Source organism: Piliocolobus tephrosceles, chromosome 3, assembly GCF_002776525.5.
Source record: "Piliocolobus tephrosceles isolate RC106 chromosome 3, ASM277652v3, whole genome shotgun sequence".
In the NCBI taxonomy this organism is placed as follows: domain Eukaryota; kingdom Metazoa; phylum Chordata; class Mammalia; order Primates; family Cercopithecidae; genus Piliocolobus; species Piliocolobus tephrosceles.
In genome coordinates, this window is record NC_045436.1 from 144,987,858 (window position 1) to 145,010,714 (window position 22,857).

At 42.4% G+C, this 22,857-nt stretch overlaps 1 protein-coding gene and 1 long non-coding RNA gene across 3 annotated transcripts in view; both read left to right on the plus strand.

Moving 5' to 3' along the window:
- The window catches only part of LOC111550893, a 33,465-nt gene extending 19,647 nt beyond the window's left edge, over positions 1-13,818 (plus strand). Inside the window, exons 2-3 of the long non-coding RNA XR_002734196.1 lie at positions 12,389-12,536; positions 13,522-13,818. This is a non-coding gene — a long non-coding RNA (uncharacterized LOC111550893). The remainder of the gene's footprint in view (positions 1-12,388; positions 12,537-13,521) is intronic.
- A 5,406-nt stretch (positions 13,819-19,224) lies between these two features.
- APBB2 (amyloid beta precursor protein binding family B member 2) overlaps positions 19,225-22,857 on the plus strand; it is a 414,785-nt gene continuing 411,152 nt past the window's right edge. For both annotated transcript variants that reach the window (XM_023224587.1, XM_031935358.1), the window contains exon 1: positions 19,225-19,473. The gene's annotated coding sequence lies outside the window, so the exon portion shown is untranslated. The remainder of the gene's footprint in view (positions 19,474-22,857) is intronic.

Consider the following 22,857-nt stretch of genomic DNA (forward strand, 5'->3'; position numbering starts at 1 on the left):
TTGTATTTTCTATTAGAGACGGGGTTTCACCATATTAGCCAGGATGGTCTCGATCTCCTGACCTCGTGATCCGCCCATCTCGGCCTCCCAAAGTGCTGGGATTACAGGCTTGAGCCACCGCGCCCGGCCATCACATACACTTTATAGATTTAAAAGACAATAAGAAATACTAAGAACAATTTTTTGCCAACAAATTTGAACCTAGAGAAAAATCTCAAATACTTAGAAAAACATAGAAAGCATGCACTGTGAATGAAAATAAAGCAGCAATCAAAAATCTTACATGAAAAAATACTGAGATTTAGATGCTTTTATGACAATCTTACCAAACATTCAAAGAAAGGATCATCCTATTCTTACATAAATGATTCCCCAGAAGATAAAAGAGGAAATGCTGGGTGACATTAGGAAAATGGCAGAAGAAGGATCTCCAAAAATTCACCCCTTTATCAAAGGAGCCAAAAACAGTTGAAGACTCACTTGAGAGGCTTTTCTTTATTTGTACTGACAGAGAGATGGCCTATTGCTGAAGGCCTCTCCCACAGGAGCTTACACGGAAAAGCTGAGCAGTGAAATGTCTACAGGAGCTTTGGAAAGGTTTGACATATTCCTGGGAATCTAGAAGGCCACGTGCATATGCTCAGTCTGCATACATGCTCAGGAAAACATGAGAAGGCCCTATGTTCTCACCTGCAGCTGACCTTGAGGCTCTGCACAATCAGGAAATAAAGGCCCAGAAAGAGTTGAACGTGGCCTGGCTGAGTGCTGATAATGTACCCCAAAATACACTTAGAACCCCTTGCCAAAGATTGGGAGATGTACTGGTTTCAGGCAATTAAGAAAATCCTTGTCCAGGCCGGGCGTGGTGGCTCATGCCTGGAGCACAAGCATGAGCACAAGCAACAACAACAATAACCCCTGCAGGTGGGTGGAACCTGACTTCCAGGGTAGTCACATTTCGATTATTGTACTTTTCAGCTCCAAACATTTCTTTTGTGAACCCTCAAAGGGCTAATCTGTCAAGATGGACCTTGAGTGGCTAACTGGGCCTCAATTCCAAATATGGCCAAGTGGCCATTGTCTGACTAGAGGTCACACACGGAGAAATAAGAAAATCCTAAGCCCCCCAACCAACTGAATGGACTCCCTCTTGGCCATGGGGACCCTAGAAGGGTGAATAACTGAATTCCCAGCCATGACAAGAAGAGAGGTCAGACACACCTTGTTAAATGCCCACCCTCACTGACCACTGTTAGACTTTCTTTCCTAAGGGTTAAACAGAAACCACCCCTTTTGAAAGACTCGTTCCACCACTGACATCAGCTAACCATCTGACACTCCCATGCCTTTTTGGACTTTCAACACAACAGCTGACCAGCATTCCTTCCTAATAAGAAACCATTGACAATGGACTGGTTCTGGTCAGTTCACAGAGGCTGTGCACAAGATGCCTTTGTGTCCTCTGTTTCACCTTTGAGCTATACAGCCTAATTTTAATTCATCTAAATGTTAAGTCTCCACCCTAAAGTGAACATGGGACGTGTGTAATAACACACGTTTGCTTACTGTGCATGCACACATTCATCCCATGATAAATATTCATAACTCCTCCTATAACCTATTAAATATGTACACGTAGACGAACCATTTGGCATAAATTCCAGTCTCATTCTTCCCTCCCTCAAAGTGCCTGCTTCCAGTTTCTGCCCGAGGCTATGCTGCCCAGCCTGCAGACGGCCACTCTACAGGCTGCAACCCTTTTTTTTTAATTTAAAAAAATTTTTTAATTATTTTAATTATTTTTATTTATTTATTTATTTTTGAGATGGAGTCTCCCTCTGTTGCCCAGGCTGGAGTGCAGTGGGACGATCTTGACTCACTGCAACCTCCACCTCCTGGGTTCAAGCAATTCTTCTGCCTCAGCCTCCCAAGTAGCTGGGACTACAGGCTCGTGCCACCATATCCAGCTAATTTTTTTTGTATTTTTAGTAGAGACGAAGTTTCACAATGTTGGCCAGGCTGGTCTTGAACTCTTGACCTCAGGTGGTCTGCCTGCCTCGGCCTCCCAAATTGGTGGGATTACAGGCGTGAGCCACTGCACCTGGCCTCAACTCTTTATAAGAAATAAAGCTCTCCTCTCCAAATTTTTGAACCTTGTGATTCTTCAGTTGACAACACATATTCTGAGTTCCTGGAAAGCCCCCACACTTGTTTAACTTCGAGACTTACATGGCTGGTGTTGCTGTTTATGCTACCTGAACCAACCAAAGACTGTAACCTGCAGCTACCAATCAGAACTCAGCAAGCATCAACCAAGCAGAACTAAGCAAGTTTGCATCCATCATTTCCATAAGTAGACCAGAGTGGTAGCCTGCGCAAAAACTCTATAATATAAAGACAAGCACTTTGTTTGTTCTGTCTGAACACACTTTCATTTTATATCTTTCTTTGTTCTGTCTGAACACACCTTCATTTTATATCAAAGCCTGTGTATCTCTGGTTTGCAAACCATTTGCTAAAATAAAGTCTCTTTCCTTTTTCTCGAAAGAAAACACTTTTGAGTGGATTTGTTGACACTTTTTATGTTTATAATATCTGTCTCTTCATTAATAACCCCTATTTAGTGAGACTTTGCTCTAATACTTTTTTTAGTTCTTTAGAAATCAACTCCTTTTGTTCTTGGACCATATTTTAAATAGCTGACTTAAAGTCTTTGGCTACTAAGTATAACATCTGGAATTCCTCTGGGATAGTTTCTACTGATTACTTTCCCCCATCATGTATGAGCTATAGGTTCTTGTTTCTCTTTATGTCTCTTAATTTTTTGCTGAACACTGGACATTTGTTTTTTTTCCCAGTTTTTGGCTCTTATGAATAATGTTGCTATGAACATTCATGTACAAGTTTTTGTGTGGACATATGTTTTCATTTCTTTTGGATATATTTCTAGTAGATGAATTGCTGGATCATATGGTAACTCTATGTTTAACTTTCTAAGGAACTGCCAAACTGTTTTCCAAAGTGCTACACCATTTTACATTTCACTAGCAGTGTATGAGGGTTCCGATTTCTCCACATTCTCACCAACACGTTATTTTTCTTCAGAATTCAGCCATCCTCAGGGGTGTGAAGCGGTACATCATTGTGGTTTTGATGTATATTTCTCTGATGGATAATGATAGTGAGAATCTTTTCTTGTGCTCATTGGCCACTTGTGTATCTTCCTAGGAGAAATTTCCATTTATTATAACCTTTTGAATCCGCTCTACCCATAGTGCCCTTGATATAACTACCCTTCGTTTTAAGAGCATGTTTTTCATTCTCCTCTTACTTGAATGATAAGCATCATTCTCTTCTACACTTTCTTCACTTGGCTTCCCAAACAGCCTACGCTCCTTCCTCGTTGATCACACTCCTTTTCTGTCACCTTTACTGCTTCCTCCTCAACTCCAGGATCTAGCCATTAGGGGGCCTCCATGACTCAGTTGTTGAGCCTCTTCTGCTGTCTATTTATACTCATGCCCTTGAAGACCTCATCCAACTCATGGCTTTAAATATCATCTTTATGCTGGAGACTCCCACATTTATATCTCCAGCTGGACCTCCCCTTGGATCTCAGGTCCACTGCCTACTTCAGCGATGTTTAATACCTAACTTCTCCTCAAAATGGAAGTTCCCCACCAAAGCTGCCCCTTACAAATTCTTCCTTTCTCAGAAAATGTCAGCTTCATCAAACTTCTAATTACTCAGGCCAAAAACTGTAGTGTCATCCCTGAGTCCTCTTTCTCTCACATCCCAAATTCAATCTGTCAGTAAATCCTGGCAATTCTCCCTACAAATATATCAGGAATTCTTAGCCCTAAGAAAATCATGAGACAGTCATTAAAAATAGTCTGTGGGCCAGGCATGATGGCTCACATCTGTAATCCCAGCACTTTGGGAGGCCGAGGTGGGTGGATTACTTGAGCCCGGGAGTTTTAGACCAGCCTGGGCAACATGGCAAAAACCCATATCTACAAAAAAAATACAAAAATTAGCCAGGCATGGTGGTGCAGGTCTGTAGTCCCAACTACTGGAGAGGCTGAGGTGGGAGGATTGTTTGAGCCCATGAGGTCAAGGCTGTGATGAGCTGTGTTCGGGCCACTGCATTCCAGCCTGGATGATAGAGTGAGACCCTGCCTCAAAAAATAAATAAATAAATACATAATAATAATAATAATAATAATAATAATAATAATAATAATGAAAAAAAGGAAAAAAGTAGTTTGCAGACATCTTATGTAAACCATGGAGTTGAGAAGTAGCATGCAAGTCCTATGTAAAGTGTGAGTCCAACGATGTAAAATATGCCTCTAATAAAGATTTGAAAAAAAGCCACAGAAATAATATCCTAAATAAGCTGCAGAGGTATTTTCATATTATCCCATATTTTTCTTTGAAAATATTTATCAAGCTACAAAACTGCTAAAGAGATTTCAGAGTTCATGGATGTTTCTGAAGTAGATTACCATTTTAAATAGCCCTGTGACATAAATGAAGCTGGGGTTGTGGGGGTGGGGACTCATTTCTAGAGGCCTACTTGTGCCATACACTGCACTAATTGTTTTTCACATACTATCTTATTGAATTCTCTGACCCTTTTTTAAAAAGGTGTGATTGACATACAATAAATGTTTTAAATGTTTAATGTGTGATTTGATAAGTTATGACAGATGTATATACCTGTGAAACCATCACCAAATTAGGATTATGGACATATCCACCACCTCAAGTTTCCTTGCCCCTTTGTAATTCTTTCCACCCACCCCTCTCTGCTTCCCAGGTCCCCAAACAATCATTGATCTGCTTACTGTCACTGTAGATTAGTTTGCATTTTTTGGAGTTTTATGTAAATGGAATAATACATTATGTATTATTTTTTGGCCTCCCTTCTTCCAAAAATTTTTTTTAAGGGATGGGCTCTTGCTATGTTGACCAGGCTGGTCTTTAACTCCTGGGCTCAGGTGAGCCTGCCACCTCCGCCTCTGAAAGTGCTGGGATTACAGGAATGAGCCACTGCGCCTGGCCCCAAATAATTTTTTGGTGCCTTCCTCACATCTTATGGTTGAAGAAATAGATTCATAGACGTTATGTAACTTTCCTAAAATGATATAGTAATAAGAGATGGACCTGGAATTCCAACCCAGTTCCACCTGTCACTTCAATGTGTTGAAAGTGAAGCCTTCTGTGGGTAAATGAATTGTCAAAGGTTATAATGCCCGTCAAGTAGCCAAAGTAGGACAGAACCCACTATGCCACATGCCTCTTGGTTATTTATGTGGCTATTGAAAAGAGCATATGACTCATTTTACATTTCACTAATACTGCATTTTCAGAAGTCTCAACCATTAACTCAACTTTGACAAAGACCTCAGGCAGAAGATCCAATGTGGTATGTTTTGGCAAAAGGTTCCTTCAACAATTTCTTTCAACTTGTCAGAATAGAGAAATCTACTTTTTTAGAAATTTCCTTTGATTTCCCTTGAATGATTGTCCTCTTTAGAAATATACTTGAAATGAGGTTAAAGGAAACCATTGGCTGGTTGGGCTTTTTCCCCCTTCAGTTTTCTCTTTTAAAATATTTGTTTGCAGTGAATTATCATCACCTTTGTTACCATTGCTTTATATTTTAGGTGGCCTAGATTGTCAAGGTAATGCATGAAATTGCAGCAAAACAATTCGGTTTGTGATTTTCTAAAACTGCCACATTGTTACAGCTTGATTTCTAATGAATGTATTTATTAGGTTTTTATTTAAGAGATCATATAAGTTTTATCTTAAACACTGGTTTGATATCTGCAAAGTTTGATTAGTAGGTTGGGAGTTGTTTACATACTGAAAAACAAGTTTAAAAATAGATATAATTTATATCATAAGCAATAACATGAGAGACTTAAAAAGTATTGAAATTATGGAATGCTTATCAGAAAGGCAGGGGAAAGATTTTCCCACTGTTTTCAATCATCTTCTTTAAAAAATGATTTTAATTTTGTGCAACTATTGTTCTCTATGCATGTCAAGTTAAGTGTCAGAAACCACATGTTTCAACAAAGTTCCTGACTATTGTGGATAACTAACATATGAAAAATAATGCTCTATATCTATTGGGGCAGAGTATTTAAGGAGATGAAACGGCATTAGCTCCCATGCCACAAAAGCAAACTAGAACACTGTGGGGAAATATGTCAGTATGAACATTAGTTGATACATAAGCCAGATTTACGAGAGTGTAAATCAGGGTTGGGTGCGGTGGCTCATGTCTGTAATCCCAGCACTTTGGGAGGCCGAGGTGGGAGAATCGCTCAAGGCCAGGAGTTTGAGACCAGTCTGGGTAAGATAATGAGAAACTGTTTCTACAAAAATAAAATAAAATAAAATTAGCCCGGCATGGTGGTACACGCCTGTAGTCCTAGCTACTCTGGAGGCTGAGGCAGGAGGATCACTGGAGCCCAGGAGTTCAAGGCTGCAGTGAGCTGTGATCATGCCAGTGCACCCCAGCCTGGGTGACAGAGTGAAACCCTGTTTCAAAAAAGAAAGAAAGAAAGGTGGGGGAAAGAGAGAAACAGAGAGAAAGAAAAAACATTTAAGTCAGAAAGGAATAGAAATGATCTTTAGAGTCTGGCTCTATAAGCCTCTTATTCCCAGCAACACAGTAGAGTAAGAACAAAGTACTAAACATTAAAAAAAAGATAATGCTATTGATGAGGCGTAGCCAGCCTTAATCTTTTCTCCTGAAAATTTCCAAGTTATAGATTTGAGCTTGTGTTTATGAGACACTGAAACAACATTGAAATTTTTAGAGGAAAATGAACTGTATATATGGAACGTAGAAAATTAATAAAGACATAAAAAATACAACCTTTATAAAGAGATTCTTTATGACCTCTATACTTGTGAAGCCTGCTTGTTCAGAGTTCTAATATTGTCAAACTTATCTTTTATTTATTTGTTCATTTGTTTCTTTCTTTTTATATAGCATACCAGGCCAAAGAGATTATACCCAGGGCAACATTTATATAGATTCCAAGAGAGAAATATATACGTTTAAAGCAGGCATCACCGACTCTGCTCATCAAGCTCTTCCATCAGACTTTCCCACTAAAGTACCCCTTACAGCAGAAGAACCTTGAACTCTGGCGGCCTTCAATTGCCTGCCTCAGAAAAAAATTGGCTTTTGAGATAGGTAATTGGATGGATGGATGGACAGATGGACAGACAGACAGACAGGCAAGCAGACAGATAGATAGATGTAGTAAACAAGTCAAAGTTTTCTATTAAAACATGCAGTTGAAAAACCGAATTCAAGAGAACAAAAGTATAAAAATGAACATTAGGTTAAGAGGTAGGAAATGAAATGTTCTAATTCAGGCATTGATTGTAGCTGTCTTTGACTTCAGCGACATTTTATTTTAGAGATAACAAGTTCCTGGATCTCTCTATTTTTGTATGTCCTACATTCTATTAGCACAAAGTGGAGAAGATACAAAATGTGGAAAGAGATGAAGATACTCACATATTTTTCCAGTTGCCTTGGGAAAGTTATTGGACCTCTCTGAATTTCATTTTTCCTATATGAAAAATATGAATACTCACAGCACCCACCTCACAGAATGCCTCTGGGATTAAGTGAATTCATACTTGTTCAACGTTTAGCAAATAGGAAGCCCTCAAGCATGTTAGTTACTATACAGAAAAGTACTAAAAGCCTATTAAGGTTCATTTCATGGAACCATGAAGGCCCTGTCTTGCGTGCTTTCCCTCTAACCTATCCCTTACAGCAGAAGAACGTTGAGCTCTGGAGGTCCCCAGTGCCTGCCTCCAGAGAAATGTGCCTTTTGGCATCTTGTGTTTCATCTAAAAAACTTTTGTCCATTTTTTAGTCTACTTCATTGTGTGTGTGTGTGCGTGTGTGTGTGTGTGTGTGTGTGTGTGTTTGAGACAGAGTCTCGCTCTATCATCCAGGCTGGAATGTAGTGGCGTGATCTTAGCTCACTGCAACCTTTGCCTCCCGGGTTCAAGCTATTCTCCTGCCTCAACCTCCTGAGTAGCTGGGATTACAGGCGCCCGCCACCATACCCAGCTAATTTTGTATGTTTAGTGGAGACAGGGTTTCACCATGTTAGCCAGGGTATTGAACTCCTCACCTCAGGTGATTCTCTCAGGTGATTCGCCTCAGCCTCCCAAAGTGCTGGGATTATAGGCATGAGCCACCACACCTGGTCTATATATGTGTTCTAATATCAAGTATTTTCTCCATCCTAACACATTTGTCATTCCAGGAGGATATAGGTTTATCCTGTGATTTCCAGTAACTCCTATAATGTGTTGTATGTTCCCGTGGTATAAAGAACTCAGTTTGAGAAAGAGACTGACTCCCAGTTCTTAGGATCTGTTTAGTCAGGAAGAATCAAGGAAAGCAGATCTTTTGTCTCAAGTAGGAATTTAACCACTCTGAGGACCCAGAGCCACTGTGGGAAAGGGCCCTGCAAGAGGATGATTCAGCCCAGATGGAACAGAGAGGCAGGACATGGAGCTGGAGAAAGACCCAGTTCTGATGATATCATCTTGATCCACTAGTCCTTGTCATCACCAGCCTCTTATATTTTTCTTATAAGAATACCAGCCATGGTTGGGCCCGGTGGCTCAAGCCTATAATCCCAGCACTTTGGGAGGCCAAGGCGGGCAGATCACGAGGTCAGGAGTTCGAGACCAGCCTGACCAACATGGTGAAACCCCGTCTCTACTAAAAAGAAAAAAAAAATTAGCTGGGTGTGGTGGCGCGTGCCTGTAATCCCAGCTACTCGGGGGGCTGAGACAGGAGAATCGCTTGAACCTGGGAGGTGGAGGTTGCAGTGAGCCGAGATTGTGCCACTGCCCTCCAGCCTGTGTGACAGAGTGAGACTCTGTTTCAAAAAAAAAAAAAAAAACATTAACACCAATAAAGTTCTAAAGATTTTTCATCAAAATTGATATTGTAATTATAAATTTTATGTGGAAAAGATATTATGAAAGAAAAGCTAAGTCAGTCTTGATAAAGCAGGACAGAGAAGAGAGACCCACACTACCAGATATCAAGATATATTACAAAGGTATAGAAACAAAAATAGTGCAGTATTAGCACCCTCATAGAAGAAGTAATCTATGAAAGGGAATAGACAGCATAGGAATAGACCAATGAGAACTGGACATATAATAGAGGTGATGTTATAAATAAGTGGCAATGCAAAGATTGTTTGATACATTGCATGAGAACAGTTGGCTTTCTGCTTGCAAAGTTATATCCCTGTTTCACAGTGTATTAGAAAACAATTAAAGTTTAAATGTAAGAATGAAACAAAGTAAAATACACAAAACTTGTAACCTGTCAGACTGTAATAGGGAAAAATATTTTTATGACCTGAAGTAAAAAAAAAAAATTTTAATTTAGAATATTTGTTCTAGTCATATTTTGAGTCATGGAAAAAAATAACACATTAAAATTTGTAGAAACAGCTTTGAAATATATATATTTTTTAAGATTTTAGATATTAAATATATATATATACACATATATATGTATGAGGAGAAAGAGATCTATCCCCTGCCTCACCTAGTATTTCCTCTTCTTTTCCTCTTTCCCTAAGTGTTCTCTTAGAAAATTCAAAGACTCCAGGCAAAACTTTTTCTAGTACATTTTTAATTTTGCTCTTTTTATGATAATAAATAACATAATTAACATGCATGTGATATTGCACCTCATGTTCTCAGAACTGTTATCTGGTATAAACTTTAAATAATTTCAACAGAATTACGTATTTTTCTATTAGTGATAACTTTCTAGAGAGGATATGAAGCTAGAACAAAAAGATAAAAACTGGTAGAATATTAGCCTGCTCCACTTTTCCTGTACCCTATTCCTTCACTTGGAAACTTTATTCCAATAATTTTGCCAGTGCATGATGGAAGAAAATATATGGTGATTTGTCATGTTTACTAATGCTATAACTTTGATTTTTAAGCTTTTATTGTCTACATAAGAGAATTATTACTTACAAAGTCATTGGCTTGGAAACTATTTTCATGAGAAATCATATCTCATCTGATTAAAATAAAGACAGAAAATTCAACCTCAAGGAAAACTCATTTGTCTTATACAAATAGCATTTCAGAGAGTCAAAGAAATTAGAAGTGGAAAAATCAATTAGAGCTAATCTACCAGCTTGTCAGAAAAGATTGCTTCCTACGAAATATATTCTAGCTCTTTGTCCAGGTTAATTCTAAAAGTCTCATGGGATGGAGCACTTGTTATATTCTTTTGAAGTTTTTCCTTGTATCTAATTGACCTTACCAGGAATCTTTTTTTTTTTTTTTGGCTAATATCTAACTTCCATGTTAGCTACTAATTCTATACTATTACTTTAATCATACCTCTTCCTATACTAATGTCCCTTCCCCGCCAAGTTCAGTTTTTATGATCTCAGATATTTGTAAGGAGCTAGCTTGCTTTCGTTTAACCTAATGACAAATGTTTGCTTGTTATAATAATCTCTTAAAAACAAAAGAAATCTTTAGATCTTTTTTTTCTCCATCTTCCTTTCTTTTCTTATTTTGCAGACCTTATAATGAGGCACTTAAAAGTGAAGATACTGGCAGGAACAAATAGAGAAAGGAGACTTATAAATCCTTTGCTTGATCAAGGAGACTATCAATGCCTTTGCAAATTAGCAATATATATCTTATCTATCTCTGGGATGAGCAAAGCATTTTCTCTTGTAAATGATTTCTAGTTCTTTTTAAATGTTTTCTTTCTCAGTGTTCTTCATTTCAGATTCCCCATTCCTATTTAATTATGTTTATATGAATTTAAAATGGAGTATTTTTTCAGGTTGGATGGTGTAATTTATGTACCCTGTGAATATGAAGGTTGATGGTTTTCCTCTATTCACAAGATTTAAATTCTTGCCCTTATCATGCAGACAATTAATTGTGAGGCACCCTGCACATTGGTACTCTGGAGTCAAGTTTCTGCTGTTTGATGATAAGCAAAAGAGGGATTCTAGGAGGGGTGAGAGATATCATATAACCAGGGAAGGAGATTGCCGTGAGCATAAGAATATAAATTCCTTGTAGCCGGAACCAGTTCAATAAAATGCCAGTGTCTACACTAACAACTCCTGGTAACCTGGGGAAGGGCAGAGACAGAGTGTGATGGATTTTATTGTGTGCTTTTGTGCTCATTTAATTGAGTTTCTATGAATTTGTGTATAGAGCTTTCCATTACCATTGTTCAGGAATGATGGAATAAGTATTTATGAAATTGACTAAATATGTTTTTCAGTATTGAAAATGTACAGAAACATTTAATTAGCTTTCTCTGCTTACCAGGAGACTGTTAGCGCTCTAAATAACAAACAAAGATGTGGTAGTATTTTCTAGAAAAAGGGCCCTATACTACCTTTCACAGAGTCATAACATCTCTTTAGATAAAAGCCTATGCTCTGGAGCAAGACTGCCTTCTTCAGATTCTGTCTCTGTCCCTTAATAGCTGTGTGACCTTTGGAAAGTAACTTCACTCCTCTGGCCTCAGTTTCCTCTGTTATAAAAGCGTAATTAGCCTATCTGAGGAGAAACTGTATTATAAATTGAGACTAAATTGCACTAACGTTTGGATGGTTTTGTTTGTTTTTTGAGTCAGAGTCTCACTCTGTTATCCAGGCTAGAGTGCAGTGGTGTGATCTTGGCTCACTGCATCCTCTGCCTCCTGAGTTCAAGCGATTCTCCTGCCTCGGCCTCCCTAGTAGCTGGGATTACAGATGTACATCACCATGCCTGGCTAATTTATTGGTTTTTTTTTTTTTGTTTTTTTTTTTTTGAGACTGAGTCTCACTCTATCATCCAGGCTGGAGTGCAGTGGCATGATCTTGGCTCACTGCAAGCTCCGCCTCCCAGGTTCATGCCATTCTCCTGTCTCAGCCTTCTGAGCAGCTGGGACTACAGGTGCCCACCACCACGCCTGGCTAATTTTTTTTTGTATTTTTAGTAGAGACGGGGTTTCACCGAGTTAGCCAGGATGGTCTCGATCTCCTGACCTTGTGATCTGCCCGCCTTGGCCTCCCAAAGTGCTGGGATTACAGGCATGAGCCACTGCGCCCGGCCTAATTTTTGTATTTTTAGTAGAGAAGGGGTTTTACCATGTTGCCCAGGCTGGTCTCAAACTCGGTGAACTCAAGTGATCCACCAGCCTCAGCCTCCCAAAGTGCTGGGATTACAGGTGTGAGCCACCGCACCCAGTGAGTTAATGTTTGTGAAGTGCTTAGTACAGTGCCTTAAAATCTAATTTAATTTTTTCTTCTTTTCATTCATTAAACAGATATTTATCAAGTGTCTTCTATGTGATGTGACTGAAAATAGGAATTTACAGCATAGCAACAAAGAACGATACAACATCTAACTGTACTATGTGCGAAGTGCTACAAAAACATATGGCAAGCTCTGGAATCAAGAAGTGAGCAGGCCAGGTGTGGTGACTCACGCTTGTAATCCCATGACTTTGGGAGCCCGAGGTGGGAGGATTGCTTGAGCTCAGGAGTTCAAGTCCAGCCTAGGCAACACAGTGAGACCTCATCTCAACGAAAAACAAAAAAAATTATCTGGGGGTAGTGGTGCACACTTGTGGTCCTAGCTACTAGGGAGGCTGAGCCAGGGAGGTTGAGGCCACAGTGAGTCATGAACGTGTCACTGCACTCCAGCCTGGGTAACAGAGCGAGACTATTCCAGGCAAAGGGAATGGCATAAGCAAAGGCACCAAAGCTTGTAAGTGCAAGATTTGTTTGCCTGTCAGTAACCAAACACAGGTAAAGATCATGGGGTGGGTAAGTGGGAGAGGGGATAACATGCTCTTCCTACTTTAGCTAAGTCGCAAAGGTTCAGGAACTGTGGCTACAACAAGTGGCCAGTGGGGTTGTGCCATTGGTGACACACTGTGCCGTGGTCTTGTCTGTTATTTGCCGACAATCCTCCATGGAGCCCAACCCTTTTCTTAACCTGATTCTCCATCTTTGGGTTGATGTAGTGAGATGCCTGACAACTCTCCCAGAAATTATTTTTTCTGGATAAGTTAACCAGGATGAGTTCCTTTTGCTTGTAACCAAGAGATGTCTCAAACAATAGAGAATTTAATCTTTTTGGCAAGCCATTTGAATTTCCTAAATGTTAATCAATAAATATGAAGTGCTTCTGTAATAAAATACTTTTTTAAATATAAAAATCAAATGTAAATGTAAAATATAAAAAATTTAAATTAAAAATTATTGAAAATGTTAAAAAAAATTCACATTGAGACAAAAGGATAAGATGGATAATCATAGTGGCAACAATTTGAAGATAATCTGTACTGAGTGCTTGCCTGTGGGCCAGATACACTGTTATGAGCTTCACGTGCATTATCTCACATGCTTGGTAACAACAATAAGATATTCACGCTATGATTATCATTGTTTTCAGATGAGGTAACTGAGGGGTGAAGAGCTTAAGTCGGCTGCCCAAAACTAGCAGTGGGAGAGTGGTGTAGCCAGGATTTAAACCCAGGTAGCCCAAATACAACATCTACAATCTATCTCAAATCTATGACATCACAGATGAGCCGGTATCCACCTTTCCCTGAAGGAGTTGAAGGAGCTTTTATAGAATAGGTGATATCTGAACTGGACCTTAGAGAGTAATCTGAACTGGACCTTAGAGAGTAAGTAAAATTCTGCCAGATAAAGAACATGTAAAAGCATTAGTCTAGCTTGAGGTTTGCGCGCAAGGGCAGAGTCGGGAAAGGCCGCTACGTGTTTCCAGGAATGCCTCATGGGCATAAGTTGCTGCGGTGTGGGGGTTGGGTAGAGGGAGAGGTATGAGCTGGGGATGGGGTGGCTGAAAAAAGAGGTTGGTAGTAGAGGAATCCAAATATATTTTTGAAATGGAATAAGGGCTGTTATATTTTTAATTTTCTTTTTATTACCAACCAAACAAGCAGCAGTGATGGAGTGATGGAGTTTGGTTATGTGAGTCCTTCAGTTTAGTAGTTAAGATTTTATCTTTAAGCAACTGGACGTCATCAGCGGTCTTAAAGGAGGAGAATGACATCATCAGCATCTTTTTTTAGAAGCATCACTCTGGCAGCGGTGTGGAGAAAGGGCTTGGATTGGGAGTGATGGGTGTCACCAAGGTCAGTTAGCTCGATTCTGAAATATTAGGCATGAAAAGACAGTGAGGACAGTGGACAGTGAGGACAGAGAGGTGGGCCCACATTTGAGAGGCATCCCTGAGTTGGGAGCAAAAGGGCTTGATGATTAATTTAATGCGGGTGGTTGAGGAAGAAGGAAGAATTGAAGATGATTGAGATTTCTAGTTTAGAAACCTGAGTTTAGAAACATTGGGGAATGTCATTAACTGAAATAGAAGTGGAAGGAAGGAAATCTTCCCATGTGAGGCCTACCAAAAGCTTTACATATGTTATTTAATCTTAAACAAACCCATAACGAAAAAATTAACATGCCCATTTTGCAGATAAGAAAAGCGAGGTTCAGTCAGGTAAAGTAGCTTGCCCAAGGTCACCCAACTAGTAAGGGCTGGGATGTGAAACAAGGTCTTACTCCAGTGCCCCTATTCTTCCCATGATAATAGGGGACTTTGTGCTTTGTACCTCTTTGTACCTCTCTACACTCTAATAATAATTTTAGTTTGGAAAAATAGGACTGAAACTCAATGGGAAGGGAGACCATGGAAACACGGTCCTCCCAGGAATAGTGCAGTATGAAGAGAGATTAAAGGATTGCCCTAATGACATTAAGGACCAGAGCAGCACTGTCCAATATAATTTTCTGCAGTGATGCAAATGCTTTTTACTTACATTATCCAATACAGTAGTTATTAGGTCAGGTACTACTGAGCACTTGAAATGTGGCCAGTATGAATGAGGAACCGAAGAGTTAATTCTAATTGATTTTAAGTGATTTGAGATTAAATAGGCATATGTGGCTAGTGACTGCCATATTGGATGGTTTAGGACAAGATAAACCAGTCAGGCATAGAGGGTTCATCAGAGAAGAGGCCTTGCTGGTACTCCTGAAAAATCACTCGGTATTTGATCACCTGCCTCACACCTCTGGGTAATATTGGTCCTGCATTTGGGGACCATAATTTATTAGTTAGCAAAAGGTTTCTTCCCTAGTGTGGACCACAGACTTATTTTACTATGTTTTATCTGTAGGAGAGTAAGTACAATGCTCCCTCTCCTTTCTTATCTGAGAATCATTATAGTCATTTTATCTGTATTTACATTTTTCCATATAGATTATTATTTAAGAGCTCAAGCTCCAGGAAAACTGCCTGGGTTCAAATCCCAGTTCTGCCACTGAATATTTTGTGCCTCGAGTTAGCTATTTCACATTTGCAAGCCTCCTTTCCCTATCCATAAAATAGGGATAACAATAGTGCTTCATTCATAGGGTAGTTGTGAGGATTAAGTTAAATAACCTATGGAAAATGCTTAGCCAATATCTGGCACAAGCTAAATACTCAGTAAGAGTTAGCTATTCTAAAACTAGTACTGTGTGATAGTGTGTACTTTGTACCTCTGCATTTTGATATTTACTCGACTCTATTTTTGCTTCAATAGAAGGTCTTCCTCCAGATCTGTCAGAACATTCCAAAAAGAAATAGACATTCCTCACGATAAGAAGGTAGACAAAGTTTTGAAGAATTAGATTTTATCTTATTGCAGGCATGAGTTTTGAGTTGTTTTTGATTTCACTTTGATTTCTATATTGTTAAAGTATTTAAAATCATTGCAGAAGAAAATCATGACCATGATATTTTGTTGTGATCATTAAAATTTCCTTGGTTTAAGCTCAAACCCTTGCACATATACCACACAATCAAATAACAATACTGAAAGTTCTAAATGTTGGCACAGAAGATTTCTTGATGTTTTGTAGTTATACCTTTTTTTGGTTTTGTTTTGTTTTGTTTTGTTTTGAGATGGGGTCTTGCTGTGTGGCTCAGACTGGCATGCAGAGGCTATTCACAGGCAAGATCATACTGCAACCTTGAACATCCGGCCTCATGTACCTTCTTGCCTCAGCCTCCCCAGTAGCTGGTACTACAGGCTTGGGCCACTGCACCCGACTCATACCTGTGTAATTGAAATATTTAATGCCTAGACTTTGGTTCTTCAATGCTACTTAGAAGTGGCTGGATATTTGTTGATCACAGACTATTTACAGACTAATGACGTCACAGGTAGGAACAAGTAATAGGATCCCTTTTGTTGTCACCAATTTTGTATTTTGTAATCTTTGGATTGTAAAACTGCATTGTAATATAGTATTGCACTCCCTACGGTGTTTGTGCAAAAAAACATTTTTTTCCCATTAGATTGGAATTTTGAGAAATCTGGCTTCAAGTGACAGTTCTGCCTTTGGTTTGTCTAAGTAAAGAAGTCATTTATTTCTCTGGGCCACAGAGAGGTCATCTGTAAAATCTAAGAGTTGATCTTGATTTGGTTCTAGAATGGTCTCTGAAGTATCCTTCCACATAAAATTTCTTGGATCTGCCTCCTTCCCCCAACTCTCTAGAAAGACTTTTGGCCTTAAGGGACTTAAGAGAGGTCATTTTTATGTACTGTTCACAGCGTTTACTTCCATGCTTTAAAAAACATGCACTTGGAATATTCCTGGATATTTCATTTCCTTGGAAAACAATTAATGAGTCAGCATGAAGAAAAAACTCACTCACAATATATATAAAAATTGCATAAAGTGGTGAAACGAGAAATGATTTTCTTTGTAAACTTAAATGATGAGGTATGGAGAAACCAATTACTTATTTATAAAATGAGTACGCAGTGGGAAAGCTTTATGCAGCAAAGCTAAAGTGCTGTTACATATTTAGCAAGACAGAGGGCATGGCGAGTCCTCTCCATACTGCCTTAAAACTGCTGTTACAGTAAACGTTCCTTTCAATGAGAGAGACAATGTGTTGGGAGACGGACGAAGGAGGGAAACAAGGGAAGGGTCAAAGCCTTCCCTCCAGCCCCGATCAGTCCCCTCTGTAAATTCATAATTAAGGGAATTTCCTCCTGCAGCTGCGGAACGCTAGATGGCCGTTTCGACGTCACTGTCAGGGTATTTCAGGGATTTTGTGTGCCCAGGCGGTGACTTCCCAACTCCTCCAGCGGATCCCCGGTGGGACGCAGAACACCGCCCTTGGCGAAGTCTGGCCGGGGAGTTTGGGAACCCGTCCCCGGAGGCGCAGCGGCCGGAGGAGGGCGCGGAAGTATTTCCTGGGTGAGCCCTGCGGCCGTGCCCTTTTCCGGAAGGCTGATTGCATCAGGTGTGGAGCAGGGCGCCTCCTCGGCCCAACCTGGCGGCCTCTGCGCCTGCGCGCGCCGCCCCACCCCACCGCCGAGGACTCCACCGCGGGTTTTCCTCTGGGTCGGGAAGAGACTGAGCTGGGAGGGGCAGGCGCCGCTCACCTACCCTGGACCCCTGAGAGAGAGCAGGGTGGCCAGGCTGGATTCCGGGGATCCGAGGGGAGCTGTGAGGTCCGGGAATAGAGTGCCTTGGAAAGAGGACCCGACTACAAGGTTGGAGGCCGGTAGATCTCCGCTCCTGACAGAAGTGGTGGTCTTGGGCTGATTTCCTCTCTTCTTTGGCCTTGAAGATCACAGACTAAGAACCACAAGGCTTTCCAGTTTACAGATCCTGTATTTTCCCCAAGAGGGCCACTATGGCCCTCGACTGTCCTTTGGTCCACGAGCGTGTTAGGTGGATCTTGGGGTGCAGAGACTCAGTCCCAAGAGTGAACACTTTCATGAATTTATGGGGATTTCTCTGTGACAGTATTGTTTTTATGTTCTAGGAAGGAGGGACATGATTGTTGGCCTCCAGCTCGGTCGGAGGGAAATAATTGTTAATTGGAGAGGTTGTTGGAGTGCAAAATCAGAAACCACCTTCCACAAGGCAGCCAGCCCCCCTCCCATCCCTTCATAACAACCTCAGTCTGCATGAGGATCCCGCTATACGCTATTCGCACCTTGTGCATTTCCCTCCCAGCACTCTGCCTGTTTGAAACGACCGTTTTGAGTGATTATTTGATAGGTGTCTGTCACCCGGCCCGACTATAAATTCCATGAAGGCAGGGGCCTAGGCTTTTAAATTCACCTATATTCTCAGGTCTAGTACAAGACCTCGTGGATCCTCAATAAATTCATGCAGGAAAGAATAAAGTAATGCCCACCCCACTGCATAGAGTCCTCATAGGAAGAATCATGTGAGTTTTTAATTCGAGAGCCTCTGTAGGACTGTGTGTGTTTGTGTATGGGTAGGGTTCTCAAAGTGTATAGTCCTCATACCAGCAGCATCAGCATCTCACGGGAACTTGTTAGATACGCAGATGCTCGGGCCCCACCACATATCTCCCCATTCAGAGACACAGATTGGGACTCAGGGATTTGTACTTCAGCAAACCTCCAGGCGATTCTGATCCAGGCTCCAGTTTGACAACCACTGCCCTGGTGAAGAGCAATCCTAAGGATACTTTGGGGATGTCATTCACAGTGTCTAGGGCAGAGCACGGTTTACCACTTACTGAGACTCGACTCTCATCAGGGCTTTGCTTGCACGCTTACAATTAGAGTTATAGATAATACTATTGGCAGTGGAAAGGAAAACCTGCTTTCCTTTTCCTGTATTTCTTCCCTGATATCATCTTGTTGTGATTTCCAGATCAAAGAAGAGTGTGTGTGCGGCATATGCCTGGGGGTGGGGATAGGAGGCAGAAGGAAGGAGAAGGTCTCGCCTACAACTTGCAGTTAGCCTGGGTGGGTGTGGGCAGCTCTTCTGTGGGGACATTTTCCTATTGCAAGGGAATGCTGGCGTGTGGGAGAAAAGCCAGGGCTAAGGTAACCCAACTGCCTTTTGGTGCAGACAGACACCAGCCACATGGAGGGGATACCCGGGCTGCACCGCATGTCCTGCCTTTGGGTCTTACTGGGGCACCCCTTGCCTCCCTGCGTGTTCCCAGGCGATTGGGGAGCTTGCCTCCCAAAGGCCCCGCCGCCTCCACCTGCAGGGGTCGCCCTGGAAGCGCGGCCCGCCCCCTTCCGCCCGGCCCCCGCGCCCCCCCGGCCCCGCCTTTCTCCCATTTGTCTCCCGCCCCGCCGGGTCCCTCCAGCTTTCCCTCGCGCAGCCGCTGCCAAAGCCTGGAGAAGTGGAATCTCGTCAGCGCCGCTACCTGCGCTGGACTCGCGGAGCGGCACTGAGCATGCTCAGTCGCCGGAGCCCGTTCTGATCTCAAGTAGGAAGCTAGTGCGCTGCGACCGCAGCTGATCTGGGCGCTCCGGGGAGGGCGAGACTGGAGCAGAGCCGCTGGGCGCCGGAGCCAAGGCGAGCGCTGCGCCCACCACTGGTGAGCCCCGCTTTCTTCCTTGCCTTTGCCCCGGATTCCGGGGCAGCACGAGAGTGCTGGGGAAACACCCGGGCAGCGTCAGCAGCGTGCGGCGAGCGGCTGTGGGTTCCTCCGGCGGCTGCTCCTCTGCTCCTGGCCCCGGGGCTGCGCGGCCACTACCGCCCGCTCAGCCGCAGCCACAGCTGCAGCAGCTGCCGCGGCATCTGCAGCTGGGCGCCCGCTGCGGAGTCCCGTGCGCCCTGCGCCCGCGCCGCAGGGCCAGTGGCACGGCGACTGCGGGCTCACTCTCCTTGACTTCCATCCCTCCCGCTTCCCGGCGCCCTCTTTCCCTCAGCAGCCCCGGCTTGGCAGGGCCTGGGGCGGGGGAGACCGGGTTGGAGGCGGTGCGCCCGGGTGGGGACTGCGGAGGGGAAAAGTGAGGGTGGGCGCCTGCGGAAAGAGCGCACACCCCCTTGTCCTGGCACCGGCCTCCGCTGTGCGGCTCGGCTGTCCCTCCCGGGCGGTAGCGCGCTCCTGCCGGGGAGTTGGAGCCGGGGTTGGCTTCTCCAAGAGGGGTTCAGAGGCCAGCCGCTGAGACATGAAAGGGGGGAAAAGTTCCTTTTCTCCCTCGGTGGCAGAGAGAGCGTTTAACTAGAAAATGGCTGTGCAGAGGGGACCGACTCGAGGAAACTGGCCACTGGGACCCGAAAGCCCCTGCCTGCCCACCGGGCGGAATGGAGGGTGGTACGCTAGAAATGACATTTGTGCGGCGAGAACAGAGCTGGAGGGAGGGAAGGATTCTGAGACCCATAGAAACAATGAAAGGTGGTCTCTACGTCGGTGAAGTGGTGTAGACCACGTGTTCGGGGCAAACAGCCAAGGGAGCATGGGACTGGAATTCAAAAAAATAAATTAATTTGGATAAATCACATGTGGAGTTGTCACCGACCGTTCTGTAGTCAAGTTCTGCGCGGTTTTAGAGCTACGACTGTCACAGACGTTTTTGGATGGATTGAGTAGTTGAGGAGGGTCGAAATTGAAAGGAGAATAAGGCCAGTGTCGGAAGCTCCAACAGGGCTCTCGGAGGGGACAGTTTGTTTAAGTCCCTCAGTCACTGGCTATACATTGTGTCTAATTACTTACGTGAAATGCCCAAAGGATTATCATAAAATGATGCCAGCGGTGTTGTTTGAATTCCAAGGAATGAGGAAACTTTGTGAGGTTGGCATGGGTGTATCATTTGTTTTAATATTTCACCGATTTAAAAAACACACACAGTGGCAGCTTGATCTGTTGTTTCTGGAGTTTACTCTATTAAATCTTGCTTTTTTCTTTTTTTTTTCTTGTCGTGGTTTCAGATTTCAAATCTTGTCCCCAAATGGCCATAATAATGCAGAGTATTAGAATTTGTGTGGCTGGCCGTTTAGGAACAGATGGAGTCCTTGAAAGGGGATTTCTTTATGAACTTAGCAAGCTTCTCGTTTTCAACTTGTAGCTTGTAAGCAGTATTTGTTCAACAGTTGTTTATCATAACTTGGAACATCCTAGAAATGGCATCGTTCATAAAGGAAGATATTTGTGGCGAGGATGGGGAAACCTCCAGGCTGGGGAAATGCTGAGAGAACACAGGTGGCAGTAGAGTACAGTGGGCTGATCTTGGGACAGAAGGTGGTGGGGTACAGGTGCAAGATTTCAGTTGCTGTTCTTCCGTTGTCCATGCACTGTATGACCCCGAAGTCACCCACAGTCTTCATAAACTGGATGTAACCATGTCTCTAGATATTTGCTGAGAGCTTTTGAGAGAGGACTCTAAAGTTGAGATCCTTCCATGGAAGGTGCTTAGGTCCTGTACTTTTATTCCCTCTTCAAATGGATACTTTTAACTGAATGAATTCACCTTCAAGGTCCCGGTGTGAACCGGCTTTCTGAAATTTTTATAAAGTGGTAATTGAAAAGTTTGATGGTGAGTTGGGAGAATTGCTTGAGCCTAGGAGTTTGAGGCTTTAGTGAGCTATGATCACACCACTGCACTCCAGCCTGGGCAACAGAGTGAGACCCTGTCTCTGAAAAACAGAAAGCTTGATTATTAAAGAGTAAAATACTGGCATTTGCACTTAACTGGAGTAATATGAATACTGACTCCAAAATTACTTGGGAAAAGACCATTGCATATATTGTAAGAATCCACATGAACAAACATAAAATATTTTTAAACTGCTACTCTTTTTGTCATGTTTCTTTTCTTTTCTTTTCTTTTTTTTTCTGAGACGGAGTCTTGCTCTGTTGCCGGGGCTGGAGTGCAGTGGCCGGATCTCAGGTCACTGCAAGCTCCGCCTCCCGGGTTTAGGCCATTCTCCTGCCTCAGCCTCCGGAGTAGCTGGGACTACAGGCGCCGGCCACCTCACCCGGCTAGTTTTTTGTATTTTTAGTAGAGACAGGGGTTCACCATGTTAGCCAGGATGGTCTCGATCTCCTGACCTCGTGATCCGCCCGTCTCGGCCTCCCAAAGTGCTGGGATTACAGGCTTGAGCCACTGCGCCCGGCCTCTTTTTGTCATGTTTCAACCTTTTGATGACTGTTTTCTTTTCCTGCCACCAGAGAAACAACAGCATATGAACATTGAATTCTTTTATTTTTATGTTACCATAGGAATGAATACTGAAAGCCTTGCCATAATATTAGAATAGTGATGGGTGTGGACTATCCTGATTACTGGATATCTAAATTTATCTTTTAAGAAAAATGGAAGGGAGAGCATCAGGAAGAATAGCTAATAGATGCTAGGTTTAATACCTAGGTGATGGGTTGATCTGTGCAGCAAACCACCATAGCACATGTTTACCTGTGTAACAAATCTGCACATCCTGCACATGTACCCGGAACTTAAAAGTTGAAGGAAAGAAAAAAAAAAATGGAATGTCATGTCTCTGTACCTTTTTCAATTTCACTTTAAGAATAGACAATACCTGGCCGGGTGCGTTGGCTAATGCCTATAATCACAGCACTTTGGGAGGCCGAGGCGGGTGGATCATTTGAGGTCAGTAGTTTGAGACCAGCCTGGCCAAGAGGTAAAACCCCCGTCTCTAAAAAAATACAAAAATTAGCCGGCTGTAGTGGCTCGCGCCTGTAATCCCAGCTACTGGGGAAGCTGAGGCAGGAGAATCACTTGAACCTGGGAGGTGGAGGTTGCAATGAGCCAAGATCACGCCACTGCACTCCATCCTGGGCAAAAGGGTGAGACTCTGTCTCAAAATAAATAAATACGTAAATAACAAAACAAAACTAGACAATATTGTTGTGATATAACACCTTAAGTTTTCCTGGGGCGGGGGAGGGGGGTAGGTGGGACAGACTTTTAGGAAAATATTGTAATAAGTTATTACTGGTTATGTGGGGAATACTTAT